At 30.7% G+C, this 20,080-nt stretch overlaps 1 pseudogene; it reads right to left on the bottom strand.

Annotated features, from left to right (window-relative positions):
• The window catches only part of LOC125077563, a 34,224-nt pseudogene that overhangs the window by 12,900 nt on the left and 1,244 nt on the right, over positions 1–20,080 (bottom strand).

Genomic DNA, 20,080 nt, shown 5'->3' with positions numbered 1-20,080 from the left:
TTCGACACGTCTATCTTCATATGAAGTGAAGATGTACACTCATCCAATATCCACAACTCTTCTCAGTTCAACGATATGCTTAATTACTTATTTAAATTCCGTTTTAACTAGTTACCGTTTTGATTTTTTATACGATACAATAATTGCAATTTTAAAGCGTACAAAACTATGTATATGTAATTTATACTTTTTTTCGTATACACCTCCACATAACGATTATTATAAAAATTACAAAATTAAGGAAAAATTTAATGAGCTTAGTACGAAAAAACAGCGCATGCGAAACGAAAACAGTCAATAGCGTTATGATAAAAAGCGATTCAAAAGGAGCCATGCGGGAAATTTATTAATTTACTACCGACATCGAAACTTCGACAGTATTCTCAATAAATTGAAAAAAAAAATCTTTGAAGTAACTTCGATATTAAAGTTAAGTTTAGAAGAAGCCTTCTAAAGAAGGTTTAATACAACTCAAAGATAAGCAGACGGCGGGAAATGGTTAAGGAAACAGTTACAGAAACGATCGCAGTGGCGGGAATAAGTGAAGGCTTTGTTGAGAAGATGCCTTTAAAAGGCTGATGTTTGATGAATTAATGGATGGATGATTTGTGGTTACAAACCTTATTATCGCTGTCGAGGTAGTAGTAAGCAAGTAGTGCGTCGTTATGAGTCGTCACATTTAGTATATGCTCGAACGTATCAGCATCAGCTGGTACATCGCCGTATGTAACACGCATCTCGCTCGCACGCCTGGAGAATTGTTTAAAAATTTAAAAAAAACCTAGTCTGGAATTAACAGTATTTAATACACGTGCTCTCTTCCTTATACTTAAGAATCGCTAAAATGGAATTTCAGACGTTTCTTTAAAAATCTATTAGTTGTAAAAATATATAATGTTGAATTGCATTTGAATTTAATTCAAGAATTCCGTATGCGAAATCTCCGCAACATAAAGTCGTGTCTCTATATGTAATATCTATTATTATTATTATTCTTTCTAATTATTTCTTATATATTTTTTATGTCGAAAATAAATTACATTTGTTATACAAAAAAAGTAGACGTGATTAAATTAGAATTACAAATTAAAATAGATCTGGATTTTTTTTATTGATAGCTGTGTGTATCTATGCGTACTGTGAAGAAGCGGGTTGGAATAAGCTACAGATCTTATCCCAAGCATAAGAACGTTTACGCCCTACTAGTATCGTTACTGACATAACTATATTCTACGAATACAATAGATATACGATACGAATTGATCTTAACTAAACATAATTTAAACATACTTCTTAATGCGACGGATCGATATATTTTCCCTAAAACAAATCAATTTTTGTGTAATAAAAAAAAAATCAAAAAACAAATATTTAATAATAATTTGATAACAGTATACACACGAGGATTATTTAAATAACTACCGATTCACAATCAAAATGTAATCTTGATTCATTGAATTACGTAAGGCCTTATTGTAGGAAAACATCCTAGCTGTGATTACGTATATCGACATGAAGGTTTATTATCTACGGAACTAATGTGACGTAACCACTTTCATTGTTCCTTGTCATAATTTTCACATAGTTATACCGAGCGATGGGCGTGCTTAAACTATATAAACATTAAGTTGTGAAAAATTTTCACTATTCAGTTATATTTAATATTAGTTTTCGCCTGCGTGTTTGGGTTATAAAAAAAACCTATGTCATTCCTTGTGGATCAGGTTTCCTTCATACCAAATTTAAAAACAGACAGACAGAAGTTATTTTCGCATTTGTAATATTTGTAAAATTGGTATTTTGGAAAACCTTCGCTTTATTTAGATTTGTGCGGAAGTAAATTAATTCAGAAAATAGATAAGAAATGTTAGATATTTTACTCGCAGTTATATTATTTATTACGGCCAAAATATATTTTGGCTGAAAAATGGCTTTAATCGGCCGAACCCGGAACTTCAGCTCGAAACATGGGTAAATTATAAGCGCGTCATCGCCACTTCGATATAATAAATATGTGAGGAACACAAATATAAAAGAGAGATAAGAAACGAATTATTCGATCAAAAATAGCAACACATTTTTTTTAAACGATAACAACTTTTAAAATGTTAACCCCTAAACCCTGATACGTTTTATCAGGCTTGCGTCTTCTGGATCGCAGCTGGTCGACAGATATCGTGGCACATTTACAACAATCGAACGCTGGAAGTGCGCAACAGATAACGCTATCAACACTTTCGTTGTTACAATTGACACGATCCCACCCCGTATGTCTCAGGTTTGCAATAGGTAGTAGATTTCTAATATTATTTTACAGCTGATCGGATGCAGACCCTACACGCTTGAGCCTTGCTGTATGTGCATTCAGTATAAAAATAAATTGTTATTTCTATTTAAAAGTCACGCATTACTGGATCTTTAAATAAATGCGATAAAATACACGTATCTTACGAGGCATTGGCAAAGAACTCATATTTATGTACATATATCTCAGTATATGATAGTGGTTTAAAAATAGCAAAGGATTAAAACTTCACTTTAACCGTAAAAACTCATTTACCAACAATAGTATAGTTGCAAATATTAAATAATAGTAATTATCGAAACTTATTGTTATAGTTTTAAATGAAATCATTCAATAAATCAACATATAATACTATAGATAAGCCTGCACTTATGATCACTGTTATTTAGCTTTCTGTTTACTTATTACGAACACGTTACTAAACACAAGTATACCTATTGACGCTTTAAGACGAGTTTATTTGTTTTATAATCCTGCTGTAAGTAATTATCACTAATTGCACAGTACGTAAAGTTTTCTGGTAAATCAAAATCTAAAATAAATTTTAAAATATTATTCAATTAGTAAAAATGTTGTTTACAAAAAAAAATAGGCAAGACTGATGTGACATGATTTTGGGCGCGTAAAATTTTGTGTACCTACTGCATACAGCCTAAGAAAAACAAATGGCTATATTTAAACAAAGGGCCTGATTTCGAAGTACATTTTTTTTTTATAAACTACAGTAATTTAAAAATATATATATTACTAATTTTACGTAGCAGTTAACAATTGTTATGAAATTCTATCAAAATTTATTATCTAGAAATTACATTACGTCAAACCTAATTACTAACGAATTCCACAAACACATTCCAAGGACGAATTTCATTTATCTAAATTATTACGCAAAATTACCTATTGACACATTTTATCTAAAATTATTTTAACAAAACAATTCATATCACTACAATTAATAATTCACGCGTTTGTTTGACGTAGTATGAGTAATAATAATGCAATTGCGCAGTATGAAAAAAACAAATACAAAGACTCGGGCGGATACGAATTATTTGTGTAAAATTTTTCATATATCTGTGATTAAATGTATTATTGTAGACACATGTTTCTCTTGACCTCTGAGTTCATATCGAACCAGGGATTAAATAAAAAATGAGGAAAGGATCAAATGAAAATAATAGACTATAAAACATCTACGGACGACTCTGGAACGATTGGTCATAGTCTGATACCGATACGTTCAGTAGTATTCACGTGATTGTCGCACGAAGAAAAAACTTTTCGTATGGAGATTAATAATTTAGCTTATATCCTTTTAATAACATACAATGGGATTCTGGAAATCGAAATTCAAAATTACAGGGAATAACGAAAAAAATTTGAATTCCAAAAACAATGACACATTGCAACATTTAAATATTGAGTTACTTGTTAAACTGAAATAAAAGTACTAATTTTATAAGTAAAGAAATCATTAGGTATTGTAAAATGTGAGTGAAACTAAAGTTCGGAGTTCAGTTTACAATCATCGTACTATTGGACTTCATTATTATACACACAATAATAAATACTTACTCAATCAATCTTATGTCGCATTATACCTATAAATGCATAAAGCGCTGTTTATTTTGATGACTTTAGACTACAATGATAATTAATCGATTATACCTACTCCAACTCCATATCAGACTACACGAAAGACTTTTTTTTAATAGACACTTTTAAGGAAAACAATATTTTATAAGCTTTGTAAGGAAACAACATTTAACATATAACCAGGACCGAAAAGAACCATGTCGAGACCCGTAGGCCCTATAGACCCTTTTCTAATGTCCTGAAATATATTTTCTAACACAAAGCAATGTAAGTCATCATTAAGATGTTTTTTAGTATGTTACTAAGATTCGCCAATATCCTATATGAAATAAGAGAAATTTAACAATTTCATTAAAAAAGATTTTTAAAACCTCATCCAGCCGATGCGGGGCATACAATTGCTTATACATACTACCTAACGGATAATTTTGTATATATGTACTAATCATTGAGTCCTCAAATATAAAAAAGCAAATTAACTTAATTCCCATTTATTATACGAAAATAAAGATATAATAATTTATATTGTATAAATAATATACAAAATAATAAGCGTTTATAAAGATTTGTCCATATAAAGCGATCGGTGGCAAATTATATTTAGATGATCTACAAAATTATTAATACTATAATATTCAATATTTTTATAAATGTACAATTTTATATCATTAAAGACATTGTCGATTTTCCCAAACAAGTTCAAACATACAATTTAACTGTTAATATTTGTGTAAATAATAATTATTTTATCAACGGAATTCCATGTAACGAAGACCTGGGAAATAGGACGTTTGGATAAGGGCGAAACGTTATCGGGCCTCCAATTGTTATGTTAAATGAATCACTGAATCCTATCTTAATTAGTTGCGAATTTATTTATATGATTTATTTAATATGTTGTATATTGATTAAAGTCACATTAAAAGAGGTCGGGCATTTCTTTAAGTATTTGTATCAGGGACATGAACTTGAATATCATTGGTTTAAATTGCTATTTCAATCAATGATATTGGAGAAATTCATTAGATTCCGGGTACAGATAAATCAAGTACGTTCCGGAGTGGTCACAACAAAGTTGTTGACACTTTCTGGATTAACTGATACCTACATTAATGCCAATAAACTTTATATAGACGAGATAAGATTTATAATTAAAAGTCAAACATGTTACCACGCTAGACCACGCAATTTGGACTTCGTTCCGGTTACTATTGATATGATTGGTAATGCGATAAATGTAATTAAAACTATTTCAGTTTCATTGTTCTAGATATATTTTTAAACGGCTTCAATAAAAGGAGCTAGAGACTGATACCAGTGTATGCATTTCATGAATATTATTTTATTTGTAAACGTAACATTTACAATAATAATTATTTATGATGACGATGTCGATCTGAACCAAGGCAGTCAATCTCAAGGGAGACTAACCAACTACGCAGGACATATAACGAACAAGTGTGTGCGAGGTGCACTCTGTATTCCCTCACTCTAATGCTACCATGGCAAATTCGACGCTAACGGAAATAGTTCAGGCGCTGGATCAACGAATTTACGTGCTTTCCGTAGCGCGGTAGTGTATACACTACCAACTTCCAGGCTTTCATTGCGACTTTTCCGATAGAAAAAATCCAATAACTTTATATCGGCCCGACCTGGGGTTTGAACCCAGGACCTCGGGATCTACAGTCATATATCTGGCCACTAGATCAACGAAACAGGCAAGTACGGCATATTACATATTTATAGAGATTTGTGAAAATTCCTTCCTTTCTTCTTCTTCCTTACTTTACAGTAAAGTAAGCTACGTAAACGCTCACGTTCCCCACATCCTAATAAGGTTTAAAAATATAATCCTATTTCATTGATCATATACAGGTACATATTCATATAATAAATTATATATAGATCATTATCTTTCATGTGTTGAAATATTTTAGCTAGCAACTTCATTACCATACGTAATACGTATTTTACCAATCCTTTTTTTTTTAATATTCAGATTTTTTTATTAATGATGAAACATATCTAAAATAAGAAAACTTCGAAGTACAATAAAGTCGATTAACAAGAATTCAAAATATGATTTTAGAAGATAAGATTGTCGGATCGAAATTTTAATCACATATCAAACATTTAAAAGTTATCCTGTTCAAAAACCAATCACAAAAGATAATGTCTGCAGTTAAGTACTGATAAGTTCCAGCGAATGAAGGTCATGCATTGATAAGATTAAAAAAATAGAAGATGTTAGGATAATGAGGAACGTGCGTCAGAATATAGAGACTTAAATACTAAAACCACAATCCCCTTTTCGAATTATTTTTAAGCTTTGATTTCTATTACTTTTTAATTTGTGTGTTTTCGAATCTCCATCACATGCTTTACCAGTAAAAGCCAATAAATTTGTTTGCATGTTAAAACTCTTTTTTTTATTATTTCTTGTATTGTATTTTATCGCTTTTATATCTAAATTCTTAACACACTGATCAAATGAAAAAGATATCGAGTATATGTTTATTACATGGCTTATTTCACTCTTAGGGGCTGACTTTTGTTAAATGTTGGTCCTTTTTTGGGTTGAAATATATCCGTCGAATAAAAAAATAATTATCAAAATCGGTTCACGATCGAAGCTATCGAGGAACATACATAGAAAAAAAGGCCAATTGATAACCTCCTTATTTTAGTCACGTAAAACCGCATATTAGCATTTTTTTAAAATAAACGTACAAACAATATAGTTACATGAAATAGATGAAACAATCGGACGTTCATAAAATAATCGAGATTCATTTTAAATTTCCATGTCTGTTGCAGTGTAAGTTAATAAAAACTCATTACAGTATGTACATAAAATATATATATATATATTAGGGGCTGTAATAGCTTAGCTCAGGCAAAAGATGCAACAGCCTATATCTTATTACTGAATAAAAATTATGACTAATGCAAATATAAGGCAGAGATAACCAATAGCCTTTAAGTCTATGTAGTTAGGGTTCCGTACCCAATGGGTAAAAACGGGACTATTACTAAGACCTTGCCGTCTATCCGTGACGACAGACCTACAGCCGGTAGGCAGGCAGGCTGCGCAAGAACCGCGATAGCTAGACGGCTGAAATTTTCACAAATTATGTATCTCTGTTGCCGGTATAACAAGAAATACTAACATTAAATTAAAATATATATTTAAGTGGAGCTCCCATACAAATAAGGCCATTTTTTGGCCATTTTTGCGCGATATCAATAAAGGTGTATACCTACTGTTGTTTACCTAGTCAATTGTAATAAACCCTTTGTGTGCGAGTACGACTCGCACTTGGCCGGTATTTACAAAACACTTACCTTCTATCAAGGCGATGATGTTCATCCCGATGATCCATAGTCAACTTGTAATAGATACGCGCAGCTTCAGAGCGATCGTGGGCGGAATACAGGAACCCGTGCAGTTGACGTACAAGCTCCCAACTTAGACGCCACAGAGACTTGCTCATCTTCGGAGTGCAGGAGACGAATCTGAAAACAATACTTCTTATAGATTTCTACAAGTAACAAGAGAGTTGGTATATTTTAATATGTGCAAATATTTCAAGTTCAGTAATTATAATCATGAATGGGTGGCAAGTTCATAAAAAATTGATCAATAAAAATATTTATTGAACATTATAATTGTATTTAGATTATAAATACTAGATTAGTTATTTTCCTATTGTACCCTATATGATTGTTTCAATATTTTCTTTGAGAAAAGGGGATATATATTGTTTTTTTTATTAGTGAATATTATGAATCACATACATTTAAATTCCATTTAACTTGCTAAGAATTGGTTGAGTTTTATTGATTGTTCACCTTTTAAAATAATGTTAATTACAATACAATACAATTACATTATTCACTAGTTAGTGATAGATATACCTTGTACCTATTATTTATGTGTCCAGTTGGGAACAAAACAAACAGCTATGATATATCAAATAACTTCATACATAGCATTGCATGGAAGACACGAATCCAAATAACATATAATTGACATACAAATCACATACACAATGTTATCAAACTGTATGCAGGGCGTATGTTTTTCTAAGGAATGTATGATATTGCAATTAGCAATTTGTAATAACTTAATGAGTATTTTTTATTAGTTGTTAAACATATACTCCGAGCAGCTAGGAGATGATGAAACTGGTGGGTATAAGCGTAGAACCGGTCAGACTTCACATCCGATTGACGAGACGTTTTCTACACAAGTTGTAAATTTAAAAGAGAAAGTTACGTTTTACTCGAGTGGACATCAAATAATACAAATAGTTTTAAATGTATTATATATTTTGACATTTGAAGCAGCACGCATTGCTTGCAGAAAAGACAATTGTCGCATATGTATAAAAATAATAATTTCAAGACAATATTATCGGTCAATTCCAGACATTATATTTATTTCTCACATTATGCTGCACAAAATAGTATGTTCAAAATATAGGTGCAAAATATATTTCCTTCACTCCTTAATTCAATAGAATAACAATTGAACACGAGCGAGAAATATTAGGCGCAGGTATTTACGTGATTGTAATACTGCGGTCTTTTTAATTCCGATCTGCTACTGAGATAATTTATGAACGCATCCAAGTTTTATTGGCCAAAACATGAGGCCCTATAAGCTAGATACATTAATAAAGACACTCATAAAGTACGGACAATTAAACGGTTCATTACAATTAAAAATAATATTTGGTAGAAATTGTAAAAAAAAAGTATATTTTAATTTAAGTAAAATATTAGTGTATTTTTTTTTTGTAATCAATAATTAATTTCTAATCAAATCTGGTTACGTTTTATATCTGTTATCAATCTTTATCGTTTTTATCAGTAAATTATTTGTTCATTAACATTTTTAATGAATATTTTTCAATAATGCTAAATTTTAAAGTTTTTCAAAACATACTTAATAAAAGTTTTTATAAAAACAAAAACAAGGTTTACGCGCCGTTACGCTCAATATATAATCCTCCTCCTGCTAGGTCCAACTAGAACTATACATGTGATCTATGGCGTCAGTAGAAAATAAATATCAAAATCGTTCAAAAATAACGAACACCAGAATTTTATATATAAAGATTTAGTTAATATCTATTGCCAGAAATAAATTAAATGGTTATTTATTGTCCTAACAAATAATTAAAACATCAAGGTCATCAAGCCAATAGCGCAACCATTGCGCTAAGGGCTGCCTACCGAAGTAAAATGTCGCAGATCCTGAACCCTTAGACAATTGTCGTCCTCACTCCTAACACAAGTTTTAAGCTTGACGGGTTGAAAAGCTATATTTGTAATTCTTTATAATGGGGCAATGCTAGCATTATTTAAAACAGAAAACAATAATTATTTTATTCCTCATATTATTCATTTATCTACTGTTCGGTTGCAACACTTACACATATCAACAAATAAAATTTCAAAATTTGGATCCAACTAGTGTTCTACGTGTCTTCTCCATAATACGTGACTTTCGCAGAATATTTTACTAACACAGATACACACTACAATAAAAGAAAAAAAATGTCCTTTAGCACAACATTAAAAAAATCATAGAATTTTAAACATTTTATTAAATAGACTCTCATAACACTTGCATATCATCATTTTGCGAGTTTATGATATTAATCAAACCAAAAACCAGCGTCAAATCGGAATTGGATTTCGTAAAAAATTAACCAATTTAATATTCATTTACAATGAAACCTATATTCTGCGAACAATAATATCAGGCACATAATACAGAAACATTTGTTTGTCGGCTCGAAATGATTATGAACTTTATTTTTATTATATTAATCATAAAAAATAATATTTATTTGTTATAATAAAACAGGAAATCCTTAAGGCATAGGATATGTTATCATATTACGTTACTAGGATTTTATTGTGGTTTTATTATGATATCGGTTGTGTCCGAGGTCGCGATATTATCGTTTAACATTTTAAATAATAAAACAAATTAGTCTTACATAACAATTACATATTATTAACAAAAAATGACTTTTACGAACAGATAACAAGGAAATGGATTAGTTTTTATTATATTTATTTCACGGACACATAATATGATAATAGCTATACTTTTGGAAACCTAATAGGCTTGGAATAGAATATGTTGAAAAAAACTCACTGAGCAGATACCAACTTCCTTATTAATAATGTATTTATTTCTTGATTTTTGCAAATTGTAATTCATTTGTTTTTTTTTTAATTATTTCAAATTTAGCACACCTAATGGTAAGTAGTCACTCCCGCCCATATACATTGGTAAGAAATTTTAACACAGCTAATGCACCAATTAATCAATCTTAGGAACTAAGATGCTATATCGGATACCGGTATACCGTAACACAACAATACTGCAGCTGTTTGGCGGTAGAATATCTAAGTGGTAGGTAACTTACCCGATAGGGCTTGCACAAAGTTCTACTAAGGCAGTCAATTTAAAGTGAAATATATGTATTATTTTAACTCAACTGTCAAACCAAGGCCCGTCTTAATCCAGGGTGCAGGCCTGAAGTAAGACGGGCCCGGATAAACAGCAACTCTTGGCCCATAGGTGAGGCGTCCCAGAAGGTATCTTATTTATTTTTTATGGGCGAGGGAGATCGACTTATTGCACCCGGGTGCTTATTATGCTTACTTGACTGATCGAACAGGTTACAAGTCACGCAGACGACTCAAACACAAGAAACAAATGGCGAAACTAAAGCACCCCTAATGTCACCCGACACGCACGCATATGATCCTAACTGTCGTTGCTCATATTAAGCATTCAAATTTTCAGCTTTACAAAGCATTACCCCATACCACCACCAAGTAACGCAAAAACGTGAACTAACCTAGTCATAATGTTGTTGTGACGGATACATCTCCTCCTACGAATGTGAATATTCCCCATCACAGCGTATTGTACCGCGTGCTTCTCTATTTTATCACCGACATAACTAAAAAAGCGGTGAAATGGTGATTATAGTCTGAAATTTAGCGTGTATTATTTCTAGTCAAGCTATAGATAGACGATAGAAAAAGAAGCGTGCGTAAAGAAGTATATGTGCAAGTAAATTTAAAAATGAATACGTAGAAGGATTTCAAGAAGTCAGTTTATGAAATCCGAAAGAAGCACCAATAAAATGTTGTAAAGACAAACAGTCAATCAGTTAACTGTTAATTGGAAATTTAAAAGGAATATAAATAATTTATATATTCGTTAATTTAAGTTCGAAAGTAGCGTATTAATCTATTCACTATATTTGTTTTGGAAGTAAAAATTAAAAAGAAAATAACTTTTGTTTAGGGAATATGTGCACGTGTCAAGAACGGTTGCAGCGAAAGACTGGACAATATTTATTAAATTAAATTTGATTGCAAAAAAACTTATGAAAAATTTATAAGTATAATATTATGAATTAAATTATAAAACAAATGGAAGGTTTGTTATCTTTTTGGTAAACCGATCGATTGTATTTGAGACACTTAGAAGAAATACTAACTATTCTGTAAGAAGAAACTCGGAAACTATCAGAACATGATATACTTACGACATTAACTATAATAATTAGAAAATGAATACGTATCGAAATAACATTTAACCGTAAGTCGATTTCTAACATTTCATGAGTGAGATACGAAGTGAATTCTTACTGTATCGCATATTTGCGACTATCTCTGGATAACATATTTGCTTTCAATCTTACTTGCTTCGAATTGTCTATGTTACAATACAATTTTTTGGGGGTTATACATAATTTCAAAAGATTCCTAAAAAATATCAAATTTTAAAATTCCTACTATTATCTTAGAATACAAAACTTGCGAATTTTTTCTCAAATTATACACAAGGAATTAACAACTACAAATTTTTGAACATGTATTACATTAAAGAAGAAAAAACTCTCAACCAACTCCTGCAGATACATCTCAGGGGCTAAGTGGGTCAGGTTCAATAAAATAACTCATTCCTTTTCAACACAATAGACATAGGTGGTATCAAATAAATTTCGTCAACGAAGGACCATGACACGATTTCTTGTTACATTTATTATTCTGACATAGTAAATATGTAACTCGAACAAATTTGATAATAGTTGACGTAACGATGTAATTTGGAAATATCATTACAGAGATACGTATGATAAAACTGACAGGCTTCGGAGTTTTAAAGTTTTACCTTTATAAATATGTATTTATTTTTTGCAATACCGACGTTTTACGGTTAAAAAATCACCTACATAACTTTAAAAAAAATTACTAAAAAAAATAATGATGATAGCAAAATTTAAGTTAAAGATGAAAAAATGTGTTGTCACTGTTACAAACAACACATAATTTGGTTTTGGGCTCTAGTAAAACAAAATTATTTTTATTTACTGCCACAAATGTCTAATGACCTTGATTTTAGTAGACAGTAGACTCAGCTCTGCAAGATACGCGATTATGAAGGTTAGACAGTTGACTGACATTAGATGCTCGATAAGCATATTTTAAATACTTTCATAGTATAATTTCTTATGCTATATTACTTAGATGTAATGCTGCTGCCATAGAAATCCACAAGAGACTATATTAATTCATCAAAAAAGAGCTGTTACGTCTATTTACAATCTCAGAGATTCGAATCGATCGATCGAAGTCCCTTGGTATGGAGATAAAATTGGTATTCTTATGGCGGCATCACAATATATTCACAATAATATAATGTACATCCATAACAATATTTATAGGAACAGTGAAAAACATTGTATAAACAAGAGAAGTAGAGGGAAGCCTGATTTCAGTCTCCGAAAAGTCAATTTATATGTGACTGGTTGTCGTAAAAGAGTAAATACTGAGTTTCTTGTCGGTTCTTCTCGTTAACATCTACATCCCAAAACCAGTATAATAGTAACCATCAAATTGAGTATAATCGTGCAAAATGACCGTAAAATCAATAATTCATAAGTGATCACTAGAACTTACTTGAATGAATACATATTGATTTGATATTTTTAATTTGGAGAAAAACTATGTGTATATACAAGATATCCCCAAAGGAACAGTCAAAGGTAACTTATAGACTATTCCAATCGAAGAGATAATAAAGAATAACAAAACTTAAGATTTTCGTATTCAAATTGAGTATAATCGTGCAAAATGACCGTAAAATCAATAATTCATAAGTGATCACTAGAACTTACTTGAATGAATACATATTGATTTGATATTTTTAATTTGGAGAAAAACTATGTGTATATACAAGATATCCCCAAAGGAACAGTCAAAGGTAACTTATAGACTATTCCAATCGAAGAGATAATAAAGAATAACAAAACTTAAGATTTTCGTATTCAAATTGAGTATAATCGTGCAAAATGACCGTAAAATCAATAATTCATAAGTGATCACTAGAACTTACTTGAATGAATACATATTGATTTGATATTTTTAATTTGGAGAAAAACTATGTGTATATACAAGATATCCCCAAAGGAACAGTCAAAGGTAACTTATAGACTATTCCAATCGAAGAGATAATAAAGAATAACAAAACTTAAGATTTTCGTATTCAATGCAATTTGCTAATGGCTCATCTATTCTGTACACTACTAAAAGTTCTTTGTTAATATATATTTATTTATAATACAACACTATTCCATTTCACTGCACGTTTCTAATTGTACTTCCAAAATTCCGATAACACACAACAAAGCATCAATATACGCCAATCTATATCATACAAATCGCGTAAAATCGATGTCAAATGTTGTTTATTTGGCTTTTGTCCTCCTGTAGTTGGAATAAGCTATAGACTAATTTAATTTATGTAGCCTTATGTAAACTATTTTAATTAATGTATCGAGATAACTACGTTAATCTCTCGTGTATTTACAGTCTGTAGTAAAATGTTCCTGTCAACAAAGGTTCACAGAGCAATTTCGAATCGAATCAAAAACATATTTATAACATCATTGATATAAATGAATATAATTGGATATGAACGATATCGTAACTACTTAATTAATGATCATGCGTGTTTTCGATTTTTATATAATACTTTTAATAATACATTATAATATAATATACTAATGTAGGTGTTAGTTATTTAAAATTCTAGAATATATGTCTTTGCCAAATTTCATTTAAATCCGTTCAGCAGTTTTGGCGTGTTTGAGTTGCATCCGTACAACCAAAGTTTTTCATTTACAATATTCGTAAAATTAATATTTTACGAGATAGCTTTTTGTATCGAACCTACCTATTGTCTACTATTCTAGAAAAAGATACCATCATATTAAGTTGCCATAATGGGTTGCTTTATCGCAATGAAAATCTCCCTAATTCAGCCATGTTGCTACAATCGATAAAATTGTAAACAAAGAGAACCTTCATATTAAATATCGCTTAATCATGACACCAACACGCACACATACGTAATTAAAAACTAGCGTACCAGAGGCAATTGACTAATGTCAGGACGTAGCGCAATCGTAACGCACACATAAGTAAAACAATTGACCAATTGTATGACACCATGCAATCATTAATAATGTGGTCATTAAGTAGTAAATCAAGAAACAGCCAGTCATATAAAGACTCTTCTAAAAAATATATCAACAAGAAGCATTTATGTTCTAACATACCTACAATATTTTTTAATATATCTTCTTATTATAGCCAAGCAGTTGGTGTTCAGTAAATATTTTTTGATTTTTTCAATAATTTAAGACCGTATTGATAGAAAAAGCGCTTATAAAATGATCATACAGCCTTATATAATATCTTTTGATATTTATTAAATTGTAAATTTTTGAATGCTTGGTATTCAATTATTCACCGTATGCTGTACAATTAAATATATCGTGCATTTGTTTTTGGTGAATTGACGATAAATATACATAGATAAGATAAAACATACCTGAAATTTTAAACTATAGATGTGTTCCATACTAAATAATACTAACGCTATAGGAATAACTTAAATCGTTTAAATAAATTAAAATAATAAATCACTTAAAGCCAATAAAATTCATTGACCGCACCAACGTATACAATTAATTCAATAAAGTACAAGCCGAAGTTGCATCTACTGCAGAACACCATCCCAATATGATAATTATGTAAAAAGTAACCCTTTCAGATTTCAATTAGTAGTTTTTAGAGCACTTAGGGACGTGACGCGGACGTGACGGGATATCGAGACTAAATAAGTTCAATGGTAAAAGTTATTAACGCATTCGTATATGATTATTTAGATTATCCATTCGAATTCAAAATTGACCCACTAAAAGTATACCCCTATATAAGTTACAGAAGTTACTCATAAGAAATTGGTTCAACTAAACAATAAATTTTTAATACTTAAGTAAGTTTCATCTGAAATTCACTTTTCTCTGTAATCGACAAATATTTTAAGTAATCTACTTAAAAGTCCCGGTAACTCAAATGGAACTTGTCTATCAGTTAACAACTAATAAATAAAAGTATCGTCTTCATTTTTATATTTCCGTAGATTTTTCTAGAAACCATAACAGCTGCGCGATACCATTACATCGTACGTAATACGTCCAAGGTCAATATTATTACACCGATGCGATATTGTTTTGTTCATATCGCAGAATGTTATTTGAACAACTTACTACTTATCTACTATTAGTCTTACTTAGACTAAAAATATGTTACATACTATTGTATAATATTGATTAATCATTCTATTTAACTACTAGCTGAACACACAATATTCCCTTCCTTTTTACTCCCTCAAGGAGTAAAAAGGTAAGGAATATGGAAGGAGCCTATCCTTCTCAGAGACTCAAACTATCTCCATACCAAATTCGATCTAAATTGGTATAGCATGAAGAGTTAGTTTCGCATTTTCAATATTAGTATAGATAATACTGATATTTATAATAGGTATTGTAATTAACGTTATAGGTAAGTAGCATTTTGATTTGTTGATTTTTTAATTAATAGGAAGGTCAAATGTTCCACCCGATTGTAAGTGGTCGCCAACGCCCATAGACAATGGTGCTGTATGAAATTTTAATAATTGGGAACTAAAAAGTTATGTCCCCAGACGAAACCCTACGAACTACCACTACGAAAAAATATAGGTATTTATACCATTGTAGATTCGTTTCTCATTTCGAATTCCTTAAATGATATATCAGTGTCATTTCTTAACACGTCTATCATGTTTTACATTAAAATTACATACATAATTTGATTTCCATTTATGTAACAATTTGTCCTAATTTATATGTTTAAAAGTGAATACAAAATTTGACCCTAGTATAAATATTTCTTGAATAGTGCACACAACGTGAGATAAATCATAATGATTTTATTAAATTTATGAAGACGCATTGATGATACGTTAACGATCAACATTTATTATAAGTATTAATTAGTCAAGATCTAAAAACCCACGAAGAAAACCAAGAGAAGTTATCATACTCATTGGACTTACTTTGAACTTGAAGAACATACAATTCCGCGTGATCCGTGTCAAGGCAAGAGCTATGAACGGAGAACAAGACGGTCATGTCGACTCCATAAACTATACGCACTTATATAAGTTTAATTGATAAATCCACTCACTTGGTGATTGTAGCGTACATAACGTCGACGGGCACTCGGTAAGGCAGCGTGAGCAGAGAAACGCAACGCATTCCTCTCTGTTTCATTACCCAGTTGACGATGCCGTTGTTAGCAGTCTCGATAGCGTTTTGGAATATCGTCGTTACCGTGTCCGGGAGATCGTCTACGAGGGCATCCTAAAAAAATACCCTTTTATTATATTCAATGGCAACGTATTCCTCCGAGAAAAACTAAATTAAATATTTTTTTTTTTTTAGTTTTGATTATATTTGAAACGCACTGCGATCTCTTCGCGATAAATAATCAAATCAAAATTAAAAAAAAATAATTATAAAGGTTTTAAGAAGAATTATATTTCCATCCAAAATGTGGTTCAACTATTAAAATAAAGTAATTTGTAAACGACAACAAACGCGCATGTAGATAGTTCGTTTACACGACCATTGTCAATAAAATGTACGAGTAAATAAAGATTAATTGTGATCACTAAAATTGCTTAATCTTTATTTATTTTAATGCAGCGTGAGGTATTAATAGTAGTCCACTAGTAATGTTTGTTTATTGTTATTATTACTGATTGTATTGTTTATGTTAAGTTACGTCTGGAATGAATATTTTCATAAATTCGAATACCGAAAAGTTTTATTTCAGGGGTATTCTTCCTGGCCGTATTCAATGTAAAAAAAAAATAGTTTTGCTTAACAAAAAAAAACTTTTACTCGAAATATCAAGATTTGTGAATGCCAATTAAGCCAGCTATAGTAAAGCTAAAGTAGATTAATTTTCATGCTTAATTAGTTAATAACTTGATTTTAAAAGTAAGCGTAATTTGTTACAAATTTTACCTGTCTGTGCGCCTTGCACTCTTCGCATTCGGGGTCGTATTCGTGTGGAGTGTCGTCTAGAACATCTTGTAACTGGTATGTGGACTGCACTGCTAGACATCTAGGACAATATTTTGTAGCATAAATATACTTGAATGTATTAAAATATAGTTACGAAATATAGACAAGTATAGCACAATTGATGTGTCGTTCAAAATAATTTAAATAGGTAAAGAGGCTCCTCCTCAACAATTGGGCTAAAAAATTAAAAAAAAAAAACCGACTAGTAGTTTCAAACAAATAAAATATTCAAATTTCTTATATTATTACTCATACGTATATATGTACTAAAGTGAAGATGTATCTTTTAATACTCAAAGATCAATACAGTAAACTTAAAACACTATTATAATCACATGTATGCCCAATACACTCACCTAGTACAAGATATCATATTATTTCTGTGCAAGAAACGGAGAGCGTCATCAAATCCCTGTTTGCACATGTTACTGAGAACCTCAGCGTTCGGTGGAAATAGAATTCTAGCGAAGCGATTCATGTTCTGCTTCGACAACTCGATACTGGTATTTGCTAAATTTACCTAAACCCCAAACATTGTCATTAATCATTATAATGTAGAAAAAAAAAAACGATATAAATATTGGTAGGTACTGATTTGAAAAAAACAAGGAAAGTATGCCTTTTTGATGATAGTGTTGAAACAAACTAATTAATAAGTAAATTCTCATTTATTAATTAGCAATATATTTTGTTTCCATATCAATTTCCTTTTTTCGTTGCAAAGGTTACGCCCGTATAACATAACTACTTAGTAAAACTATCTATGAAGGTCTTCTATGCAGTTAGGTCATGATAATCACGCTGCGATCACGTACCTTATATAAATGGGAAAGTATGCCATTAAGTTTACGTTTACTAGTCTATGATTTCAAACATTTATATCACATTTTGTAGTTACCTAATATTCACTTGTTACATAAGGAAATTAATGAACCAATTTAATCTAAACTACATTTGTATATAAGCCTAACTCACTATTAGTAACCTGTTTCTTTTATATATGTCACAGCCAACTGGTTAAAGCCACTTGCCCTTCAATGGAACGCCACAATACTAAACGGCGCCGTTCAACCAGTGGTCTGAATTACATAAGCCTTTTTATTCAGAGAAACCTTTCCTCCTCCTTTCTTAACAGAAGATGAATTGACTGACGTCATTCAAGCAAAGAATTGAACCCTTTAATGAAGTGACTAGGCATTCCATTGGATGGCTTATTTTACCAGCTGACTGCGACATATATATATATATGAACATATTTATATTACAATTTAATTCGTACAAAACATGAAAAAAGAGCAGCATTTTATTAATACTGTAATCTATTATACTGTAACTGTTGCTGTGACTACATTTTATACATACAAAATGTAATTTAAGTAAAAGCAGTTTATATTTCATCAGAGGCAATATTTGAATGTTTCTTTAAACTGTGCATAAAATTGTTTTTTTTACTTTAAAAATATTACTTAATCTTAAACACTTACGTGAAACAACTGTGAACTTAAGTCTCTGGGGCAGATATCACTCTCGCCACAGAAGGGGCTAACGGTAATCGTGTTTTCGTCTAATACAGGCAAATTATCACTAAATCCTCCATCCATGTATCTTATACCGTGAAACCGAGGCGGCAACATCCCGGAGAACACTGGGACGAAACATGACGCTAATAATGCCTGGCGAAGAGAAATCAGCTATAAATTTACATTATTTTTTTATCTATGCATACAAACTAAGTAGGATTATAAAAAAAAAACAATATTAGGTCTCAAACATATTTGATACCACGAAATTAGTATAAATTACTGGTTGAAGGATGGCGGGCAAGTTTCACAACCGAGATCTACAGGGCTCCAAGGTTTACAGTGCGTTTTTTTAGTTATTATTTAATATAAAACTATCAACCAACTCTTGTTCTGCTCAGGTACCTATTATGAGTAGAAATATGAGAGGACTATGACGTGTTTACTTACGACGACCATCAGTTATAATATTTTTTAATAATTATCTCATTTTTTAAATGGAAGAGAGTTAGTATAAAAGCCTAAATATAAAAATATGTATTCTGTTTAATTAAAACTCACTTGTAATAAATCTTCTCTAGAAGGAAATTCAGATACAATTACATTCTGGCCATCGTAAACCCTTGTTAGGGAAATATGGAGTTTGCCACTGACAATCTTGTGAGCGTCAAGAGGCAGGTACTTTTGCATTCCTTCCAGCAAAACATTTTGTATATTGAAGGAAGGACTAAATGGGCCAAGGGACCCTGCCCTCGCTTCTTCCACTACTCTCAGGACATCACTTGTAATTTCACCTAAAATAATGTAGGAACATTTCAAAATTGTTTACTTAATTTAAATAAGTAATGATAATGCTGGTTTATATATTTTTTATTGCTTAAAATTTCACAATGACAATATGAGTTTTAAGTTGATATTTGTAATTTTTTAAGTAAAAATCAGTTGATCTTTTTAATAAACTGTTCATTGCTAATAAGTTATAATATAGAAAGGTAGTTTTTATTTTAAATAATTGTATAGTATTCTTAAGTATTAATAAAAAGGAAATGATGTAATTTTGTAAGTGCTGCATGTGAAAATCAACTGATAATTTTTATGAAATTGATAATTATGTTGAAAACTTCTATAGT

This window comes from Vanessa atalanta, chromosome 4, assembly GCF_905147765.1.
Source record: "Vanessa atalanta chromosome 4, ilVanAtal1.2, whole genome shotgun sequence".
In the NCBI taxonomy this organism is placed as follows: Eukaryota; Metazoa; Arthropoda; class Insecta; order Lepidoptera; family Nymphalidae; genus Vanessa; species Vanessa atalanta.
The sequence above is the reverse complement of the archived record's forward strand: the minus strand, read 5'-3'. Positions and strand labels throughout refer to the sequence as shown.